The sequence below is a fragment of the Adiantum capillus-veneris genome, chromosome 6 (genome assembly GCF_014529385.1).
Source record: "Adiantum capillus-veneris isolate H3 chromosome 6, ASM1452938v2, whole genome shotgun sequence".
In the NCBI taxonomy this organism is placed as follows: Eukaryota; Viridiplantae; Streptophyta; class Polypodiopsida; order Polypodiales; family Pteridaceae; genus Adiantum; species Adiantum capillus-veneris.
In genome coordinates, this window is record NC_140936.1 from 145,143,940 (window position 1) to 145,167,666 (window position 23,727).

A 23,727-nucleotide genomic window follows, 5' to 3' on the forward strand; every position below is an offset into this window, starting at 1 on the left:
AAGCAAGAAACTACACATTGGTAGGTGAGGATCTCATGCTTTATGGCAAGGATAGCATTTTGAGAAAAGTGCCGTACAAAGAAGAGATAGGATTGATTTTGGAGCACTGCCATGAAGAAACAGGCCATCAAGGCAAGGATCAGGTTGTCTTTCGTGTTTTGAGAGCAGGTTACTGTTGGCCCTCTATGATGAGAGATGCTTATTTTTTATGCAAGTCATGCCATGAATGCCAAGTGTTTGCAAATCGGAAGCTTTTGGCTGAGCCTCAGAAAGCTATAATGTCTTTTGATGCATTTGCAAAATGGGGAGTAGATGTTGTAGGTCCAATGCCAAGGACCAACAATGGTACCAACAATGGTAAAAGGTATATCCTTGTGTCTGTGGACTATTTGACAAAATGGGTGGAGGCAAGAGCAGTCAAAGATGTAACAGTAGGAAGAGTGGCCTCTTTTTTATATGAACAGGTGTGTTGCAGGTTTGGAGCTCCTATGGTTATCATTTCTGATCGTGGACCAGGGTTTAGGGGAAAACTTGTTGCTGCTCTCATGGAGAGATTGAAAATTCAGCATAGGCATTCTTCTCCTTACTACCCACAATGCAATGGGTTGGTTGAGAACTGCAATGGTCAAATTGTAAGGATGCTATCAAAGTATGTTAGAGAGCATCCTAAAGAGTGGGACTTGAACTTAGAAAAGTGTTTGTGGGCTTATAGAACTGCGTATAGAGTGTCAACACAGTTTACTCCATATGAGCTTGTTTATGGAAAAGAAGCTCTTATGCCCATACAAGTGCAGTTGGATGCCTTGAAGTTGTTGTGCAGAATGCAAGGTGAGCACAATGACAAGCTGCAAGAAAGAATTCTTTCTCTAGAGTTGCTGCGAATGAATAGAGAGAAAGCCAGTGATTATTATCTTCAACAAGCAGAGACAAGGATGGAGAAAATGAATAAGAGGCTGCCAGAGAAAGAAATCAAAGAGGGAGATTTGGTGATGAAGTATGATTCTTGCTTGGATTTTACTTTTCAAAAGAAGTTGAGGGACAAATGGTTGGGTCCATATAGAGTGAAGCATATATTTCCTAATGGCACCTATGAGTTGGAAAAATTGTCTGGTGAACGTTTGCGCTACAGAATAAATGGGTGTCGGTTAAAGAAATATTTTGTGAGAGATGTGGTTCCAGATGCAAATAGTCTCTTGGTTGAGCATAAATGCTCTACCTAAAGGGTGGGCAATGATGATAGACCGCTTTTGGCGTGTACAAAGTAGCGTTTATATGCATGGTCATATGTACAAAAATATGTAAATACATGCACTTGGGAGCTTTGCAAAGTGGTTTCAAGTTCTCAAAAAGATGCAACGTGTGCACATTGTGAATAGTCAGGTTCGTGCGCTAGTAGTCGAACACATGTACATGTCCGTATAGGGTATCGGGGCCTTGGATATGGTTTTAGGTGGCTTATTTTGGTTCTAGATAATGTGTTTGATCTTTCTAGAATGTAAATAATGCAAGTGACAAGTGTGGGTACTCTCATCCCGCTCGAGAAGTTTGACACATGCGGTAACTGTCTATTTGCGGCGCCTGATCTGCGCTAATACGTGCATCGCCCTAGAAGTGGTCAAAAATGGAATTTGGGGATGTGGAAATGTGCTTCGGGTATCGAGGATCAAGCGTGCAAAATTTGGTGAATTTTGGAGTCCGTTTGGGGTTTTTCCTGCGAAAAATGACCGCCATGGGTCAAAACTGGGCCGAAAAAGGTCAAAAAATGGTCAAAAAAGGTGTGAAATGGCTTCAAATTGCCACATCACTCACGGTGCCGTGATGGTTCCAGCTGAGGGAGTACTTTTGAAGAGCACTATCAACACTTTCACCCCTCTGTGTGTGGGAGAAAGCAGGGTTCCTACTGGTGGTGTAGTGCAGTCCCGTTGATTTCCCGTCCTGTTTTTGAGTGTGTGGAGGAGTGAACGAGAGCTTTCTATCTTCAATTTTGCACTTGGGAGAGTCTATGGAAGTTCTGAGGTTTTCATGGATGTGTGTGTGCAAGGAATTGAGGGAAGAAGGTGCGGCTTTCTGCAAGACTATGTGACCCTGTATTGGTGCCATTAGGGTTGGCGCTACTCCAAAGAGTCCAACAGAGTGGAGTTTGGTGAAACTTTTGCAATGGTTTGAGAGTGGCCTTTTGTGGCTGGAGTTTTTGGTTTTTTTATGGTTTTTCTTGTATATTTTGGTCACCATCAAGCGTGATTTCAAGTGTTGATCACCTCGACTCACCTTGTAGTGTCTGCGGGCAGGCAAGGGCTTGTAGGTCGAGGCGTTTGGAGTTTGAATTGAGCTTGTGGGTAGAGTTTTTAGGGAGCTTTTTGAGTGTTAGTGAGTGAGGTGAGGAATTCAAGTAAATTCCTTGTGTTGTGTTGAGTTGTCTGGGTGTGTGAGTGTGCGCACGACATCTTTTGCTCCATCACAGTGAGTAAGTGAGTTAGCTTTTTCCGTACAAAGGAGAAAGTAAACTAGAGGTTTACAACATTTGCACGTTGCTAAACATAATTAGAATTGAGAGCAATTTTCTCTTTAGAATTGTTAGCACTTTGCTTTTCATGAAAATTCATTGCACTTTGCATACCATAACTAGAATCCACAGCACTTGTCTCTTGAGAATTCACAAGACTTGGAGACAAGCAGTAACACAAAAAAAAATCATCTATTAAATCTACTTTTTGTAAAATATAAATCTCGGATATACATATAAGAGGTGCAGATGGTATATTTTTCTCGCCAACCAAGAGCACGTGTTTACCGTTGTCCATAAAGGATAAGGAGTTGTGTTTGTAACTAGCGTGCAATGAGTTTCCAAAACCATGTAGCCACTCCCGTCCTAAAACTACATCAGCACGATCCATGTTAATAATTACAAAGTCAAGGGTCATCGTATGATCTTGAACAATAAGTTCAAACCCTTTAACTACTGTATCCCATACTTCTTTATCATTTCGAGACATCTGCTCACCACATACTTGTGGCACCAGGGAGCCTTATGTAAGCTTCAATTTCTTGACTAGCTTATAGTTCAAGAAGTTATGAGTTGCACCATCATCCACTAAATATGAACACCTTGTCCGTTAATAGTACAATGCATATGAATCAACTGATGGGGGCCAAAGGTGGACTACCACATTGAAGCAGGCACACAAGACTTGTGCTTTTCTTCCATATGAAGAACTTGTATAACACAATATTTAGGAGATGAATCTAAGGTGAGGCGTTGCACCGTGTGCATGGCCTTTTCTTTGCCTTGCAAAAGAGTACAATACTTCTTTTTATATTGGTCCGAAAGACATTTGAAACACAAATTTTGTTTCTTTGCACGCTCAAAATTGGCAGTGCTCAGAGACCCATGTGGAGTATTTTGTGATTGCTTAGGCTTCTTAGTCTCTTGAGGGGAGAGGTAGGCTGTCTCTTGTTACTCTTGGAACGTGTGGGAGATCTACCTCACCATTGGCTCTTAGCCGAATTGCTCTTAGAAAAATTATTTTAAGAGTAGGGAATATTTCCCTTCCTCTCTTGGTCATCATCATACGTTTGGGCATGTGCGATGGCTTCTGGGCCAAAGTTTTTGGATGTTGGGTCTTGACATGAAGATGATAGTCTTTGTCAAGACCCCTATTGAAACCCCGTATCTTTTGGAATTCATCTAAAGCTTCTAATTTTAATATGACTTCTTGATACTTAGAAAGATACTGAGTGAGAGAGAGGCTAGACATGCAGCATGCATCCCATGCTATCCAATTCTTATATTCTTCATTGGAGTCCAAAAACTCTTTGGAGAAAGAAGCTTGAAACAACACAACCCAAGAGTGAGGACTAGCATCTAATGAAAATGTCATCTACCACTTATAGGCCTTACCTTTAAGAGATAGACTTGTTTCCCCATCTGTCTTAATATCTAGGGTATGTCTTATCCTATGAATATCACTCCATTTGTGTAAGAGCATACTGACCGCATCTTTGTTGCGATCACACTCTTCACCCTAACACTCAAGAATGCTGATATTCTTAAGTAATGCATTGCTACCTTATGCATCATTTCTGAAGCACTTGCCTCATGGACTCCTTGAGTCGTGCAAACATGGGTTCCTTGAATTGTGCGAGCTTGGGTTCCTTGAATGTTGCCAGCTTGGGCTTCTTTAGCCGTCTGTGAATTCATAAATGTCATAAGTAGCTTGGTAAGGTTTGTAACATTTGTATTTAATGCAGAGAGGTTGCGTTCAAGTACGCTTTGGCAATTTTTCAAAGTCTTGGAAGCAGCCATACCTACAAGACCATGATCTCCTAGACCATCATCATCATGCATATTAGTGTCGGCAGCACCCATGGTTGTCAAATTTTGAGATGCATTCTCAAAATCAAAAGTGTGTGTATGTAGGATATCCTCACTGGCCATGGTAAACACATGCTAATGTAGAAAGAGAGGAGAAAACATCAACTTGTACCTTGTAAAGCTTGAAGTCGTTGCTGTTTTTATGCTCAACGACTTTTGCTTTACATGCGATCCTTGCCTTGCAGAATTTGTAGCGCTTCACGTCTTGTTCTTTGTAAGAACACATTCGTTGATTCTTCACAAAAACCCATCATTTTTGTGAAGGATTTTGTTCACTTGTGAAGATTCTTTCTTGAAGAAAGAGAAATTTTGAAAGAAAACTTGCATTTCTCTAAGGAGTGGGTGAAACTACTTCCTTAAAGTTTGTAGCTTTCCTTTCCTTCTAGCTTTCTTTGTCAACTCAAGTATTCTATCTTTCATAAAATATAATGTAATAGAAATGGCCTATGAACTTTGAGAATAGCGGAATTAAGAGAATTAGAGTGAGCATTTTTGTGAGATTACTTTGAAAACATAGAGGGTGAACTTAATTGATGGTAGCAACATGAACATAGTACTTAATTAATCTGGCATGAACAATACTTTTGCAAGAGAGAGAGAGAGAATTAGTGAACATGACAATAGTTGAGGACCGGATTTACTTGGAGCCGACCGGTCCCCCCTCCAAAAGGCGTTTGTATTATAAATTCTCCCATCAAGAGAGACTTGGTACAATACAATCTTTGTGTTCCTTGTGACCTTGGTGATGCTATGAAGATGGAAAGCTTCATGCATCACGAGCATAACATAAACTTTGCAAAAAGCATTAGCTATCCTAAGCCTCAGTCCCAAGGCCTCCAACACCTTCGAAGGTGGAGAGAGCTAGCGGGGAATGAGGGTAGCGAAGAGGAAGAAGAATCATCCATAGGAGAAAGAAATATTTCCTCACTTATCATCACTCTTCTTGTTTAGCATAGCATAATATCATAGTAATGAAGATGAAGAAGATGGCAAGATTAAGCATTGAAGCATGGCTCTTGGTTGGATTTTCATTCATATCCAAGAGTGTTGGTGTAGGCTCTCCACTTCTCAACAAGCTTGGAGAAGGAGATGGAGCTGTTGCACTTTGTCCTCCACACAATGAGAGATTGTGTGTGTGTGTGTGTGTGGGAGAGTATACCTCTCTCTCTCTCTCTCTCTCTCTCTCTCTCTCTCTCTCTCTCTCTCTCTCTCTCTCTCGTATTATTTAATTATTCCATTTGGACATGTGTCCTCTTTTTCTCTTTGAGAGAAAGAACTTAATTATTTATTTTTATGTATCTAAATTCTCATTGGACCCCTTTAAAACCTATCCAATAGCATTCAAGCACATCATGAGGGCCACATGTGGAGGATCATTTGAACATGTGTCTTTTATGCTTATTAAGTCATTTGGTTTGAATTGAATACTTCAAGCACTTAGTCAATCAAGCATGGAAACTTTGATGCCTCTTTAGAGTTTATCTTTGAATTGAACACTTCAAGAACCTTAGTCATTTAAGAATATGAGAAACACCTCAAGCTTTTGGGCAAGGTTCCCACTAACACTTAGCAAGCCGACAAGAACCTCATGCTTGGGTAGGATTCCCACCTCAATGTTAGCCCTAGCTTGCCTAAGATCAAAGGACTTTTTAACACTAACTTTTGGAGGTCTTTAATGAAGATAACCCTAAGGTCTTTAAGCTTCATTAGGTAGCTCATTTGGACCCCTTTAACCTTGGCCCTATGTTGAGAGAGATCCATAAGCACATGTCTATATTCTAACCCTTGTTCCCATTTATTCTCCCACATTAAATGATCAGTTTAATTTGAAAAAATAATTTGGGTTGGTTAGATAGTAGATTTTATGACATTACCTCTCTCTTGAAATCATAGTCGTCCTCGACTATGAGGTAGAAGAGATAAAGTCTTAGTCATTATTCTATGTTTATTAGCAAGTAGAGGATCTCTTTTTACCCTACAACATCATTCCAGAATGGATGACTAGTCCATTTGGTGCTTGGGAGATGTAGTTGCTGCAAGCATGTCTGCTCTTTAGTCCATATCATACTCCCAAAGTAGATTGACAAATTCTACTTGGTGTTTGAGTGATGTCGTCATCACAAACATGATTCTAAGCATGCATACTATTTAAATTTGTGCACATTAGAGGATTAGTCTTATAAGACAAAAACATTGTTCATTTAGAAAGCATTTACATTTGCTTACTATAGTGCAGCATTGTAAGCATTGACAAGGTTCATACTATCATTAAGCTCTATTCCTTGCATCCATCTAGCATCTTCAAATGGATAATTTTTAAACTTAATAAGATACTGTCGGATAATCTTACCATGCCTTAGTACCTTGTCTTCATGCCGAAGGATAGCTTCGGTTTGTAGCACCTCTTCTTGGTCTTTGATTTCTGGAGGGTCTTTATGATTGGTTCTATTGGTGGCTCTCCTTTGTAGGGCTTAAGTAGGCTCACATGAAAAGCATTGTGTATGAGCCAATGGTTGGGCAACTTGAGTTGATAAGCCATGTCATTGATTGGCTTCAATATTTGAAAAGGACCATAGTATCTTTTTACTAATTTAGCATAATACTTTTCATGGCCCGTAGGATTTTTGCCCATCGTTTGCCTCAATCGAGCCTTGGGATACTTAAGTAAGACCCAATCATTTTCTTTGAACATTAAGGCCCTTCTGTGCTTGTTAGCAACAGCTTTCTACCTTTGTTGAGAGATGGATATAGCCTCCTTAACCTTTTGAAAATATTCTTGTAGGTCACGGCTATACTCATCAACAGCAAAGCTCTTCCCATGTACTTTAAGAAGCAAGGGACTTTTAGGTCTTCCCTCTATGATCTCAAAAGGTGTTTTTTCTATAGTAGTATGGGCAATATTACTGTATGCATACTCTACGAGGGGTAAGTACTTATCCCATTGTGATTGTTGATCTACTTATATGACATAAGTCTTTAGTAGATCGAGTATCGTAAGATTGGCTATCTCACTTTGGCCATCCTTTTGTGGGTGGTAGACCGACAAGAAATTCAATCTTGTACCTAGATTTTCAAAGAGACCTTTTCAGAAATTACTGGTCATTCTATGATCTCTATCTTACACGATGGATGTTGGTAATCCATGATGTTTGAACATCTGAGATATGAAGATGGTTGCCATTTGGTGTGCCTGAATAGTCTTTTTGACATGAATAAAGTGTTCTTGATTGCTAAACCTATTATTGTCTATATTCTCTTATTCCCATGGATAGACTTGAGTAATCCAAAGATAAAATCCATGGATATACTCTCCCGTGGTGAATTAGGGATGGGCAATGGCTAGAGTAATCCAAGTTTCTTTCCTCTATTATACTTAGTCTTTTGGCATACCACACATTTTAGAACGACTCTTGTATGTCCACTTTCATGGTAGGTCAGTAGAAGTACGTCTCTACTCCTCGAAGAGTAGGTTGAATGCCTCACGAAGGGAGTGGGTAACATATAACGGAGAAGATAACCATCCTACAAGGTGAATGGTTCCTCTTTCTTCCCCAAAGCAAGGGCTGACATTACATCTTTAAAGTCAAGGTAAGTAGCATACTCATCTATCATAGAAGATAGATCATTGTGAGTTGTTATAGACACCGCATTGACTTTTGGTCGTCACGTGAAAGTGCATCGGCCACTTGATTGTGCTTACCAGCAATGTGAGCAATATGAAAATAAAATTACAAAAGAAAATTTTCCCCTCATTTGTTTGTCGAAAAGCTTGGTTTGCGTCATGTAGTACTTGAGACTTTGGTGGTCTGTTCGTAAAATGAATGGAGTCCCCAATAAATAGTGCTTCCATGTGTCTAGGGCATGTAGAATAGCTAAAATCTCTTTCTCATAAATGCCCGAGATTTATTCATCCGTATTGAGTCTTCGACTCTCATATTCTATGGCATGCCCTTCTTGAAACAAGACTGCTCCAAGGCAATCACCACAAGCATCACATTGGACCTCAAATGGCTTTGAGAGATCCGGAAGCATGAGGATGGGCTGAGAGGTAAGCTTCTCTTTGAGCTTGTCAAAAGCTTTTTGCTCCTTAACAGTCCATGAATACTTAACGTTCTTCTTTGTTAAGTCATGTAATGGTCCTGCTATTTGAGAAAATTTTGCTATCAAGCGTCTATAGTATGCACACATCCAATAAAGCTTCTTAGCTCATGTAGATTCCTTGGATTAGGCCATGATTTTATTACCTCTTACTTTGATGGATCCATACGGATACCATCTTGAGAGATAATATGACCTAAGTATTGAATCTCTTGAAGAAAAAAATCGCTTTTCTTTTGCTTGAGAAAAAGCTTGTTCTCCCTCAATGCTTGAAAAATCACTTGGAGATGTTGCTTGTGTTCCTCCAAGGACTTGGAGTAGATAATGATATCATCAAAGAAAACTCCAGTGAACTTGTAGTAGGGTTTAAATATTTTCTCCATCAAACGACTGAATGTGGCTAGTGCATTGGTCCAAGCCAAAAGGCATGACTAGATGAATCCAAAATGCACTAGCCACATTCAAACGATTGAATGTGACTAGTGCATTGGTCCAAGCCAAAAGGCATGACTAGATATTCATAAAGACTGAACGTTGTACGAAACACGGTCTTTAGGATATCTTCATCCACTATCCTTATTTGATGATAGACACTTTTTAGGTCAATCTTACTAAAGTAGGTAGAGCCTTGTAGCTTATCAAACAGATCTTCTACCCGAGGCATAGGAAATCTATTTTTGATAGTGATATGGTTTAGTGCTTGATAGTCCACACACATACGGTATGTACCATCTTTCTTTTGCACTACAAGAACTAGAAAACAAAAGGGACAGGAGCTAGGCCTCACCATCCCTTTGTCTACCAATACTTGTACTTGCCTCATGATCTCCTCTTGCTGAGCTTGGGAAACTTAATAAGGAGGCTTGTTAGAAGGCGGTGAGCTTCCTTGTAGGAGCTCAATTTGACGGTCATCATCCCTTCATTTTGGAGGTAAGTTCATAGAAATATCATCGATGAAAACATCTTGGAATCCATTTAGAAAAGTAGACAAGTCTAACTCTTCTTGATTCCTACCATTTTCATTTGATAAACCATTAGTGTCATTAGTGGATTCTTTGACAAAAATCATGTACGCAGAAATCAAGCTTTTCATTGACTAATCAAAAGCTGTTGAATTTACAAGTGGTATAGTATGACCAGACTCATTAGCATCTATATACATGTTCTTTTCCCTATAGGTGAAGTAGATTCTCCTTTCAAGGAACTTCATGTTGGAAGCCATGCGATCAAACCATGGCACCCCTAGGATAGCATCCTCATGTTGGAAAGGAGAGATGAAAAATTATTCTTTGTCGACATAGCTTTGGACATGAAGCCTCAACTTCCCAATCAAGGGAGTAACAGAGGCTTGCTATACAATATCTCCCATCTCGAAAGCTTGAATGCCCAACTTGGTGGCCAACCCTGTTGATATGAAGTTGTGAGTAGAGCCAGGGTCAAACAAGATGAAGGCATCATGCTTCCTTACCTTTCCCCAAGCATAGGAGAGAGATGATCCTTTGCAATGAGCATCCCCTTTTGGAGCTTCGATGGTGGAAGCCCTAGGAGTCTCATTGCGAGCATTTGTCTTGGGGCAAGAACAATAGCCATGTCCTTTCTCCTCACACTTAAAACACTTATGGTCCTTGAAAAAAGCTTCAAGCTCTTCATGAAAGAGTTGGTTTTTACCTTTGTAAACTCCCTTCTCCTTGGACCTATTGTTGTTGTTGTAGGAAGTGCCTTGGGAAGAATTTTGGGCATTGGTTTTCCCCTTTGCATCATTTTTGTCTTTCTTTTCCATGGGTTTGACATTCCGTCCAGCCCCTTGTTGGAAATTGATGCAGGAAGCAACCATGGTGTGGTGGATTACTTCGGTGATAGAACCAGACCGTTGGGAGTTGACATACTCGGCCATTTCTTCAAGTAATCCTGCACAAAATTGTTGCTTTTGCTCGGCGAAGTCTATCTTTTGGAAGACAGGAGCCTTGAGATGTAAATCCCAAAACTTGTCCACATACTTGTGAATAGACTCATGTGAGAGAAGCTTCAAACTGCACCATTCGATAAGTACTTTGTATTTTGCATCACTTGCAAGGAATTTCTTCATGATGGAAACTCGTAGAGTTTTCCATCTATTTGGGACTTCGCCATTGCCACGAAGGCTAGCCCACCATTGACGAGCCGATTTCTGGAAGTGCATAGCTACATGGAGTAGCTTGGAGGACTCCGTGAAGACCTCGTCTCCAAAGGCCGCATCAAATTGCTAGATGAAGTCCAATACTTTGTCGATGGAACCAAAGGTGCCATCATAAGTAAGAAAAGAGATACTCTTTACTCCCTCATTGAAATTCTTGAGCTTTTGTGACCTTTGCCATGCAGTGTATGATTTGCGATGTCCTCCCCTCTTATGTTCTCTAGGAGAATAGCCATAGTTTTCATCAGAAGAGGAGGAAGAAGGAGAAGAGGGTGACCTCTTTCTTTACCTTTTCTTCCTTTGTTTCCTCTCTTCCCTTTCAGAGTGACGAGGAGAAGGATTATGTGTTGACCGTTTCCTCTTGGGAGGAATTGGTGATCGTCTAGACTGCAGTCTTCATGGAGCCACATCTTCAGAGGAACTTGAGTATTCATTGCTCTCTTGTTCTTTGGATTCCTCCTCTCTTATGAGAGAGAGTCTTATTTTGGCAGTCTCATCAAGAGGCCTCTTAAACTTTCTCTCCTCCTGGAGAGGAAGGGAAATCCCATAAGCACAAAGTTGTTGAGTAACTTCGGCTTGCAAAGTAGGGTTTCCTATAGCTTGATGCAACCTACTAGTAACAAGATAATTGATATACATGGGGGCATCATCATTAGCATCTTCATGTGCAAAATCAAAGTTATCAATGTTCATTCTACTCTCTTGGTTATTGTCAGCCATGCTAATTATACTTATGTGTTTACTTAGTGTATTCTTTGGCAATTCAAAAACTTGGTTTCTACTCCTCTAAGCCTTTGAAAATAAGCACTTAAGTATCTACACCACGGTTCGAATTGGTTAATTATAGAGAGTAGTGGGGTGGGTCTAGCATAACATAATTACCGACGGATATCTCCTTTTGGACTACTTATGGTCAATAATGGTAAAGCCGGAGGCAAGTATAAAAAGACCCCATTATTAAGAGTCGGACAATACTTGGTCCGGGCACTCTACCATCTGCCGATAGGTGCCCATCAACAGGCGCCCAGTGTGGACAACTCCAGGTGGCCCGGGTGAGGCTTAGACCACCTTGTCCAGAGAGGTAGCCTTCACCATGTAGAGAGTGGCCAGCCTATGGCCACCCCTTTCAGAGCATTTAGGAGCTACTAGACAACACTTCTTTAGTAGCCGAGGCGATGGTGGACTAGGGCGACTAGGGATAAGTTAGTGGGCACTCATGAACGATGAGTCATTGTTGGGATACATACCCACGTGACTAAAGGGCACGGGGGTCTTGAATGAAGACCCCATCATGGGATCGACGGTGGATGTAGCACGTCGGAATCTCAAGGACAATCAACGTCCAACAAAAAAGGCAGGCTAACGCCCCCCCCTGCGGTTCAAACCCACAACCTTGGCCATGGCAGCATGGTGAGCTAACCACGCATGCGCGTGCATTTTGTTGTCACCAAGAAAAAAATAAACTATATAAGATAAACTCCTATAGGGAAAAGTAAACTAGGACAAAAAAAGTAAACTCGGACACGTTCATTTAAATCGGATGGCCGAGCCTACCTCGTATTTTGCTCGCATAGCTCCTTGCAGTGGATCCCATGATGAGGTCTTCATTGAAGACCCCGTGCTCTTTAGTCCTAAGGGATACAAGGCAAGGAGAACGAGAGAGAGAGAGAGAGAGAGAGAGAGAGAGAGAGAGAGAGCAGAGAGAGATTCAACACCAAGAAACAAAAAAGCACGCTATATTATTCAAAGAAACCCTTTTTACATATATAGAGTGTGATTTTCCATGCAAACTTGCTCTCCAAATGGCATGCCTTTGGGAGATGTTACCACGGGCTGATACTAATGGACCAAAGTTCATCTTGCATACTTAACAACCCCCCCTCAAGCCCAAACTAGATACATAACTCTCATGATACCTCGAGTTTTTGGTGTACTCATCAACGGTGAATTTTAGGTTCTCTCACAACCAAGGATTTTGGTGTATCCATAACCTGGTGCTATGATAGTGAACCCCCCCTTGAACAGTTAGGGTGTAGGCTGAAAAATTAGCTACCAAAAAATGGAGTTTTTGGTTCACTACCAAACCTTGGGTTTAAGGTGTACCTAGTAACCTCACAAGAAGTGGGACAAAAATGGGCTGAGAACAAAAAATTGGTATTTTTTTGGGAGGTCTTACCACTCATGTATGTGTGGCAACGTCTAACACGTAAAAATGTGTATCATGGCATGACTAACAACAGATAAGGTAAAAGAAGGCTAGGTTTTGACCGAAAAGTATATGATTGTGTTGACAAAGAGACAAAACAAAACTATGACAATTAACCGAGAAAAATGGTTGTTGAACTTTCTGTTGATGTATAGAGTGCTTGAAGCAAAACAATTGATAGAGTCACCACCACTAGCTTTCTTTTTAGATCAACATGTAGTATTAGATCAATCTCCATCGAGCTATTCTATGTCCTATCTAGTTCTTCAATACCAGAAAGCTCTTTATCTGCTATGCCCATCCATATATTTATAGGAACCATATTCATAGGAACCTTTATTATCATGTCCAAAAAAACTGCTCATCCAAATCCTTGAGGCACAATACTCGTTGGGTTGCTCTAATGAGGTCACTAAGCTCTTTGCCTGGCAGTGTTTTAGAATGCTTGGAGAAACTCTGAATGCTACACGTTGTTTCAACTGCATCGATTAACCTTCTTGATTGCAGCGTTTTAGAATGCCAGTTGTGCCCTTGCCTGCACGTTTTGAGATGCTGTGAGATAAACCAATAGACAGCATTTTGAGACGCTATGAGAGAAAATTGATGGTCTTTGCACCGTCTTAAGGGGCGTTTTGAGATGCAGTCCCCGCCTACAGTGCCCACCAAAACGCGAGCATCTTAAGATGTGATGCCCTTGGCCTGTCTGCCTACAGCGTCCGCCTGTGGATGCCTACGACCCCTACCCACAGCATCTTGATATGCCCGCCTGGGCTCTGATACCAGTGTTGGGTGAGCTTGGTTATGGAGGATGCCTCCTCTGGGGAGCCATGACGTGCAGGTGCAAGGCAAGGAGAATGAGAGAGAGTAGAGAGAGATTCGACACCAAGAAACAAAAAAGCACACTATATTATTCAAAGAAACCCCTTTTACATATATAGAGTGTGACTTTTCATGCAAACTCGCTCTCCTAACTGCATGCCTTTGGGAGACGTTCCCACGGGTTGATACTATTGGACCAAAGTTGGGCTTGCATACCCAACAATACATACCAAGCTGTGAATGTCCACTAAGGGCATGGTCAAGCGAGGCTTAGTTATCGGTAAGCCTCGACAGGCCTGACGATGGCAGGCACGACAGGTCAGAAGGCAACGGGCAAATGCATATAGTGAGAGAGGGTGAGTTGCAGCGAGGAGAGAGAAACAGGGGGCTGACCCGGCAAGCGACGGGCTTAGTTTTCCAACTATGCTGAAAAAGGCATAGTTAGCCTACAAAGCCGGTGGACTGCTGCAAAAAGTTGTTTCGCGGCAGAGGTTGTCGGCTCAAATTACTGAAAACTAAGCCTTGCGTGATCATAGCCTACTTATCTCTCTGATAGATCGATAGTATAGATACATACTGACAAGGCACCTACTCGCTTTATTGTTGGACAGAATGCAATAATATTTCATTCAGCTTTGATTTCAAATATTTTGATGAAAGCATTGCAAGGAAAGGAGGTGCAATTTGTTCCCACGGTGGTGACCATTAGTGATCTCCACTTTTGCACCTCTCCACGTCACTCCTCTCCCGTCCTGCTCAATTTGCAACTCTATGCATGAGCCATCTCTATCGCCACCATCATAAGGAAGATAACCATCAACCCTGCTCCTCCCTCCTCTTGCGTCTACACCACTGTGTCATCTCTTGCACCCTATATCTTTTGCGCACATTGCAGCTCGCTTGTTCTGCCTTCAACTTGTGTCTGTTGTCTTGCACAATGCACAGTGTCTCGTCAACTAGAGCCTCATGTGCCATAGTAGATGGGATATGATCTCTCTCTCTCTCTCTCTCTCTCTCTCTCTCTCTCTCCACGTGGCATCCCCCCTTTTCCATTCTCAAATCGGCCACCGTAGCATCTCTCTAGCCCTGCTCCCACACCCTCTCCTCTTCACAACCCTACTGACATCATCTCTCACAATTGTCATGAGGGGAGGAGCGGGGCAACAAAATAGTAATAACAGGCTACATTGTTAAAGTGTTGCAGAGAGAGAGAGAGAGAGAGAGAGAGAGAGAGAGAGAGAGAGAGAGAGAGAGATCCCATGCAACCTGCCCATGTAGGCACCATATGTCTTTTTGGCCTACCCAAAGGGTAAGGCCATAGTGATGCCTTCCCTTTTTTTTTTGCTAATGAAAAAGAAGGTTACTTTTACAAAAATGCACAATTTTTTTGATTGGTTGGAGCAGAAAAGATACTCATTACAAATACAAGACTTAAGGAGACGTTTAAGTTTTCATTGCAGAGAGAACCCTGTGAAGACAATGATGAAAATTTGACCATAATAAAATATTAAAAATTAGTAATTTTTAAAAAATTGGATGGCATGCATGATGAGAAAAATGTTGGGTTGGAAGCCTGGGAGATCCTAAAGACAAAACTAGACAAATGCCTCGTAGGTGTGTAGAGGGAGGGAAACAATGAGAGGCTAGAGCCCCCTCACAAGCACATGGACTTTGCAGGCAACGAGGTTGAAGAGCTTGCAAAGCTTCATTGCTACAATGCATCCTCTTCGCGTCTCTTCTAGAGTTGAAAAAGTAGCTTATATTCTAATAAAAATGGAAACAACGGCATGTTTTATTGTGGGCATGGGAATTGTGGGATTACTCTCTCCCTACACACACACACACGCGTGCAGAGATGTGTCTCCTATTCATGGCATGTGAGCCTCGACCATGTTGCCTCAGAGGGGTTTCTACCCATTGTTGATCTCTGTCTCTCTCTCTCTCTCTCTCTCTCTCTCTCTCAAACACACACTTGCATGCCTCCTATTCATGGCATGCCTTGAGAGCCTAACCATTCTACTGTTGTACACAGATGATCATCACGTAATCCACCAGTCACGTCCAGCTTAGGACATGTAGAGAGCTAAAGAGAGACTACTTTTCTCTTGGTTCTCCTTGTGCGAGCTGATAGGCAGTCAAAGCTTGCAACATTGGCTGCTAATTTGCACACTGTGTTGGTGGAGCAAGGGGCAAACCTAGAAGTCGTGAATTGAAAACTGCAGAATGCTATAACAACGACACTATATTATAAGCATGACTTGCAATTAAAGATAGAATGCAGATGGCTTATGAGCAATATGGGCTCAACGAGGTCCTTGATGCAGCAGCTACACAAATAGCACACCAGCAGGTGCGACAACGGATGCACATGGCAAGTGAGGTGGCCCTGAGTTTTGATGCCAATTCTTTGGCCATCGTCTCTGCAAGAAGCCCCTTTGCTAAGCTTGTTTAAGCAAGGCAGTTGAAGCCATCACCATGGAAATTGAGAGTCTGAGGCAGTTGATAAATGTGCTTAAGAGGAAACAAAATTGTGAAGGCCAAAAGTGGCAGAGCAGAGGTGGTGTAGAGCTTCATGCTAGGCCTAAGGCAATCTGCAACGATGGAGTCTTCAACTAGAGCAGAAAAGGGCATTGCATATGTATGTAACACTACTTGATAAAAGTGTTGTTTTCAAGACTGCTTCTGCAAATCTTCAAAATCAGCACGAGAGACGACACACCCACCAACTAGAGGTGTGTCGTGATTGTGCTGGTGCACATAGGAGAGACTTGGGGCATGAGAAGAGTATATGATCCTCAAAATAGCCAGAGTACATGACCTACCTTTTACACATGGTTTGAGTTAGCAATGGGTTGCTATAGAAGAATATTTTGTGCCTCTGCCAAGGCAACACAAGCTAGAAGTTTCTAAGCAGGGGAGCTGGAAAGTCGCAGAGGTGTATGGCCCCGCCCTCCAAACAGCAGGGCACTCTGATTGTTACGGCAGTCGAGCACCCCCTCATCTAGAGCAGATCTAGTGGTAGAACTGGCAGTCCCAAGAGCAACATAGATCTCCTTCTCCAGCTACACCGTCCGCCTTCTAAACTCCTTGTGGAGTTGAAGTTTATGGAGCTCAAAAAGGCCTTAGCCCTTGGAGATTGATCCTGGATTGACAACAGATCACAAGCTATGTATATTTCTTTCTTGCCTTTGTTATGCACATCTCTGTTGATCCCCAATAGCCCGCACCCCCCCCACACACACACACACACACACAAAGAGAGAGAGAGAGAGAGAGAGAGAGAGAGAGAGAGAGAGAGAGATCCTAACCAAGTTGTGTGTTGCAGTACAGGCATGAGACAAGATTTTGAGAGCAAGAGGAAACTACATGTTGTGCAAGCATCAACATCTAGGCATGTAAGCAAGTAATTTTTTGTGTGCATGTCACTCTATGTCTATATGTGTGTGTGTGTGTGTGTGTGTGAGAGAGAGAGAGAGAGAGAGAGAGAGAGAGGAGGGGGGGGGAGGGGAACTCCATGGCTTATGTATGTCTGCAAGACCACAAAATCTTCTCTCTCTCTCTCTCTCTCTCTCTCTCTCTCTCTCTCACACACACACACACACACACACACAAATAAGCTACTATTGTTGAAAACAATAGTGCATTTATACCAAAGTGTAATTTTTGGGATGAGCCAAAGTGTTCCATCTAAGATATGTTCTTGCATGAGCCAACCCTGATCTCGAAGATCACCTCTTTAAAGGCACTTATTGTAGGAACTGTCATCTTTGCATTAATGTATATTGGTTGCTCTCCTTATGGGCTCTCTAGTTGCTCTCATCTTTTTAGTTGCTTGAATAGTGGGTCAGCCATGGCTGCTTCAATGCTTTCTCTTTCCTAGCCAGCAAGATCCAAGTTGGTTCTCACCTTTTTCGTATGCCATGTTTGCAGGTAGGAGATCCAACTTGCTAGCTAACCCACTAAATCCGAAAAAACTCAAACGTGGAACGCGACGGAGTATTAAGATGCAAGATTCAAATGCATGTGTTCGACAAGCAATAGATGCCTTCAAGAAGCGTGGTTGATGTATTAGCAAAATTGTGATAATAGCGAAGCGGACTCTCTCAGCATTCATCATTTATGCCCTGCAGGCTGTTATGCTCTTATGCAATAAGAAGTACATCTCCAATGTACCTAATTCAACTTAACCTTCGACATGTATGTGAAATGTGCTAGGAAGTTGATTCCTTAACTTGAGAGTGTGCCATTTACAGTGTATGTAGTGCTTCCTGTGTAGACAAGTAATAAACACGATCTAGCTAAACCTTCACTTTCTTGTCTTAACATACCCACTCGTTAAAATGGCTGCTCCCACCAAAAAGCTGGCTACATTAATGATAGAGTTGTGGTTAAGTTATTGGCATTTGAGAAGGTTTGATGTGTTTGGATGGTTTTTCCTTTAAAATAATGCAAAACGGATTTGCTCTTAGTTGGTTTTCAATTCCCCCTAAATGATTAGCTCTTTCAAAGGGTGCATGCATGTGGCCCAGCGGCTCCCTGAATTCCCAATTAATTCCACCTTTTACAGATGGAGCTCTCAAAACCATTATGTGCCTATAGTAACCGAAAAAAGAAAAATTCTTAATTGGCAGCGCAAAGTCAGGTGTCCTGCTTGGTGGTGAAGGCAAAAAAGTACTCGAAATACTTACCAACACAGTGTCCAGGCAACTGTGTCTATTTTCTCTTTGTATCCTGTTGTGTAAAAAGGGTCTTTAGTTGACGGAGGAAAATTGGTAGTTTGATTTCTAAACGTGTTTTGCTTTTATATTGTGAGTCAACTAAACGCTTGGCAATGGACAAGTGATAAGAATCTTGCTTTTGAGTTTAAATTTATCTTAGGACATATATTTTATTGTGATTGTTGATTCTTTGTGTTGTCAAATAATGAGTTAGATGTTATTTAGTGTGTCAAAGGTAACCATGCCCAAAAAATGAACATTGAAGTGTGCTTTTGGCAACGAGTGGTGAACTTCCAAAAGAGCAAAGAGCTGTTGACAAATACGCAATCCAAAATAATGCTTGCTAGATTGTGTTGTTTGCATGATATGCTCAATAGATACAGAGCCAAGAACCATTTGGCTATTTTTTAAAGAGAGTGAAATGAGGGAAATGGAAAATAAATTCTATTGAAATGCATTTATAGGTGGATATGATTGAGGAAGATCTCTTACAGAAAAGCCTTGGATTGTTTTGAATGGATGCTTACAATGGCATCACTAGGGATTCAAGCAATTTGTTTACTGTACTCGTATAGTCACTCACGTCAATGGGATGAGAGCCAAACCAAATATAGGTGGACAATATGAGCTAAAAATATGTGATTGCATCTAAAAAGAACAACTTTACATGGTTGCTTTTCTTTTTTCTAGTTTAGAAGTCTTTATGTTTTTATGTTGGAATGCAATATTGCATGTTTAAATTAGGTTTGAGACTCTTCCTTTTTGCTACCATAGGCAACATCATTGCTAGAGGCTGTATACACACACACACACAAACACAAAAGTCGTGTCTATTGTTATTCACTTGGTTGTGTCTACCCCTTAAATAAAAGGGTTGAGGTTCCCTTTTCTTTCATGCATAGCCTATGTGGCAATCCATTAAGGTAATGTTGTTGACACTAACAACCTCGTCGTTCAACGAAGTCATGAAGCACTTAGAATCACCCCCCCCCCCCCCCCCCCCCCCCCCCGCCCCCCCCCAAAAAAAAAAAAAAAAACGGGTGGTCGAGAGAGAGAGAGAGAGAGAGAGAGAGAGAGAGAGAGAGAGAGTTGGATCGAGAAAGAATCATGGAGAGAAGAAAGAGAAGTAAAATACCTCAACATTGTAAAAGGTAGACTCTAGAGAATGCATGACTTTGTGTATGAACCAATGGTTAGGAAACTTGAGTTGATAAGCCATGTCATTGATTGGTTTCAAGATTTGAAAAGGACCATAGTATCTTTTTGTTAGTTGAGCATAATATTTTTGATGGTCCGTAGGCTTTTTGCCCATCGTTTGCCTCAATCAAGCCTTGGGAAACTTAAGTAAAACCAATCATTTTCTTTGAATGTGAATGCCCTTCTCTGTTTGTCAGTAGCAGCTTTTTGCCTTTGTTGAGAGATGAATATAGCCTCCTTAACCTTTTGAAAAGATTCTTGTAGGTCACGGCTATACTCATCAGCAGTGAAGATCTTCCCATGTACTTTAAGTAGCAAGGGACTTTTAGGTCTTCTCTTTATGATCTCAAAATGTGCTTTTCCTATAGTAGTATGGACAGTATTATTGTACGCATACTCTACAAGGGGTAAGTACTTCTCCCATTGTGAGCGTTGGTCTACTTCTGTAACATAAGTCTTTAGTAAATCGAGTATTGTAAGATTGGCCATCTCACTTTGGCCATCCGTTTGTGGGTGATAGGACGAAGAGAAATTCAATCTTGTACCAAGATTTTCAAAGAGACATTTTCAAAAATTACTAATCATTCTAGGATCTCTATCTGACACGATGAATGTTGGTAATCCATGGTGTTTGAAAATTTGAGATATGAAAAGGGTTGCCATTTGGTGTGCCTTAATAGTCTTTTTGACAAAAATAAAGTGCGCTTGCTTGTTAAACCTGTCGACTATTGTCCATATTCTCGTATTCCCATGAATAGACTTGGGTAATCCAAAGATAAAATCCATGGATATACTCTCCCATGGTGAATTAGGGATTGGCAATGGCTGGAGTAATCCAGGTTTCTTCCCTCTATCATACTTAGTCTTTCGGCATATCACACATTTTGAAACATACTCTTGTATGTCCACTTTCATGGTAGGCCAGTAGAAGTATGTCTCTACTCCTCGAAGAGTAGATCGAATGTCTCTATGTCCCGCATAGGGAGGAGCATGGAATTCATACATGACTTTCTCACAAAGGGAGTGGGTAACACATAGCCTATTGCCATGGAGAAGATAACCATCTTGCAAGGTGAATGGTTCCTCTTTCTTCCCCAAAGTAAGGGCTGACATTACATCTTTAAAGTCAGGGTCAGTAGCATACTCATCTATCATAAAAGATAGATCATTGTGAGTTGCTATAGACACCGCATTAACTTTTGATTGTCGTGAAAGTGCATCCGCCACTTGATTGTGCTTACTAGCAATGTGAGCAATATGAAAATAAAATTGTGAAAGAAAATTTGCCCACCTCATTTGTTTGTCAGAAAGCTTGGTTTGTATAATAAGTACTTGAGACTTTGGTGGTTGTTAGAAGCTGGACACACCCTACGGAAACTGACGTCTCGGCAGATTATCATTTTTTTTGTAATTATTCATTTATTGAGAAAACTCGACATTTCACCTTGTAAATATTGGGGCTTACAGAAGTTTTCAAATTGTATCCCAGTTTTGATAGTTAGATTGAGTAGATGGTTGATTTGGAACTTTAGGGTTTGAAAATTGTAAGGTATTTATACCACTTTTTGACCTTAATGAAGGACCTTTCTCATTTTTAAAAAAAGAAGTTCTGAAGTCTGTGAGTGAGAGTACTGTGTACAAGAGAGAGTGTGAGCTTCATCTTGACGCTACGTGTGCACCGGTGGTCAGAATCGGGTGCGGAGAAGTGCAGCGTGTTGCCCCTGACGAGAGCTACGCGCCGATACCTATATTACGCGTATACGGTCCGGTTTTGCGATCTCCTTCTATGAGCTTCATCTGGTGATTTGGTAAGCATACATTGTTCGATTTTGCATTGCAGCATATCCACGCATTCACATTGAGTAGAGCTACACATTAGGCACTTTAGATTTTGAAAATGAAAACCTGTAAATTTTGGCCAGACATCCTACGTGATTTTGCACCAGGTGTTTTGGGTTGGGGTTTTGGTTCATAGACCTTAGGGAGAGCAATCTATTGGTGATAGTAGGGTCTCCTTCAAGTTCTATGGTGTTTCGAGATTGTTTGATGGGTGTTCGGCTCTAGACAACGTTGTAGGAAGTTTCCTCTTATACACTCTTGAAGGCTATGACTTAGACAATTGGTAGAGACCTCTGTAGGAATTAGTTAGGAGTCGGTCGAGTGTAGGTTGACACCTTATACTTGCTTCCACGTGCCTGCGGATCGAGCTTCGTCTTTAGCTGACAAATCTTGTTAGGTGAGTTCTCATTGTGCTGACGTCCATCGCGGTGTATCCGTCCAACATTGGCGCCGTTGTCGGGCACGAAAACCTTAGATAGGTGACCGAGACTAGTCCTTGAGGATAGGGATTTTTGGCTTGCCAAGAGTCTCGTTTTACATTTAGATAGGATCAGAGGGTGGAGGACTCTCTAGGTCTTAGAGGGAGTTTAGGAAGTGTGTGTCTGGCTTAGATCCTTTGACTTAGGTAGATTTAGGTAGACTAAGATAGTTTAGGTATTAGTTGAGTTCTTGAGTAGGAGTTGGAGTGGTAGAAGCGGTGAGAGGAAAGCTTGAGAGTCCGAAGAGGCCAGAAAGCAACCAAAATCATGCATGTATACTTGCTTGGTAAATTCATCACAAGTTTATAAAAGAGGCAAAAAGACGCAAAAGTGTGTTTGAAAGCCTAAGTGAAGTCCAAAAGTTACTGTGACTGTTTCTGATAGAGCTGCAAAACATCAGGAGCATTTCTGTCATGAAAAAATTTAATTTGAAGCCAGGAGACATCCTACGCGTAGGATGTCTACAGGCTAATCTGGTGGGAATTTTGGGATTTTGAGATGACCAGTGTGTTTAGAAGGTGGGGTTTACCCTAGTTTCAACTGGAAAGTGAAAATTTGACCATATCTTGACAGAATAAGGCCAGATAGATTGAAATTGCCAGACATCCTACCTAAATTGTGCCAAAGCATTATTTTAAGACCAAAACCATAAGATGGATGCATGAGCATGATATATTGAGTGACTGAGAAGGGGTTCACCTCATTTGGGTGAGAAAATTTGGGTTCAAAGCGAACTTTAGCACTTTTGACTAAAAAAGGCAAGAACAGCTAAAATTGGAGACTTTTGAAATCCAAACCAAAATCTAAGCATACCACTGGGTTGCTGACATCAAGGGGAAGCTGTATGTCAAGTCTGGGGTCAAACAGGCCAAAAAGACATCCTACATGTAGGATGTCTTCTGTGTGATTTTGCACTCCAAACCTAATTTTGAGCATACCAAAGTGATCAGCACCTCAAGGGGAGCCTGTGCTTTGAAATTGAAGCCATTCTAATGAAAAATACATCCTACGCATAGGATGTCTAAAGCAAGAAATTAAAGCCAGATACTGATAGTGAGCATAGCAAGGTGTTGTATAGCATGAGGCAAGCCCCCTAGTAAATTTTGGTCCAAATTGGAGTTGATTAAACTGATCAAGATCAGCAACAGGCTGTCAGGACAGATTTCTGATCCATTGACCAGCTTATAGGTGTCCAAATCAAAAAGTAAAAACAATTGTGGACTCAGCACATCAAGGGGAATCCATAGTGCAAAAATCCAGGCAAAACAAAGCAGGAGACATCCTACGCGTAGGATGTCTATTGGGGCCTAATGAAGAGAACATTTGATTGGGCTTAGACAGTGAGATTCCATTTGGCTTAAGGGTTCCAGAACTTCTTTCAGAAGTGAATTTGGACCTTGTTTGTCCATTTGACGGAGCAAAGACTGAATTCAGACCTTTTCACGTAAATTGAGCAACATCCGAGGGAAGTACAGTTCTAGATTAGCAGACCTAATCCAGAACATCAGCAGTGTATAAAATACAGTAGTGGTTGAGATTAACTCTCCAGTTATACCAATCATTACTAAGATAATCTCTACTAAATAAATGCTTTGATTCGATTGCCGAAATTAAACGCTTGTGTACATGTATATTCAGCAGCAAAGCAAGAAGTTGTGCGGAGACTGATCCTTTGTCAGGTGAGTGGTTGGATTTGTGGTAAATTGCATTGATAAGTTTGATGAATTTAAGATCAGGAAGATACATTTTTCAAGACCAGAAGGTGGCAGATGACCAAGGTTGCTTAGTGTCCACCGAGGAGAGTGTAACTCAGGCAAGGCTAGATT

General features: G+C 41.3%; 1 long non-coding RNA gene across 2 annotated transcripts; it reads left to right on the forward strand.

The window, feature by feature from the left end:
* The first annotated feature begins 15,143 nt into the window (after nt 1-15,143).
* Nucleotides 15,144-18,086, forward strand: LOC147456417 (uncharacterized). 2 transcript variants are annotated; one of them, XR_015188514.1, is made up of 3 exons: nt 15,144-16,837; nt 16,994-17,063; nt 17,599-18,086. It is a non-coding gene; the product is annotated as an uncharacterized LOC147456417 (long non-coding RNA). The 2 variants fall into 2 exon arrangements; XR_015188515.1 differs by having other exon boundaries at nt 16,999-17,063.
* The last annotated feature ends 5,641 nt before the right edge of the window (nt 18,087-23,727 follow it).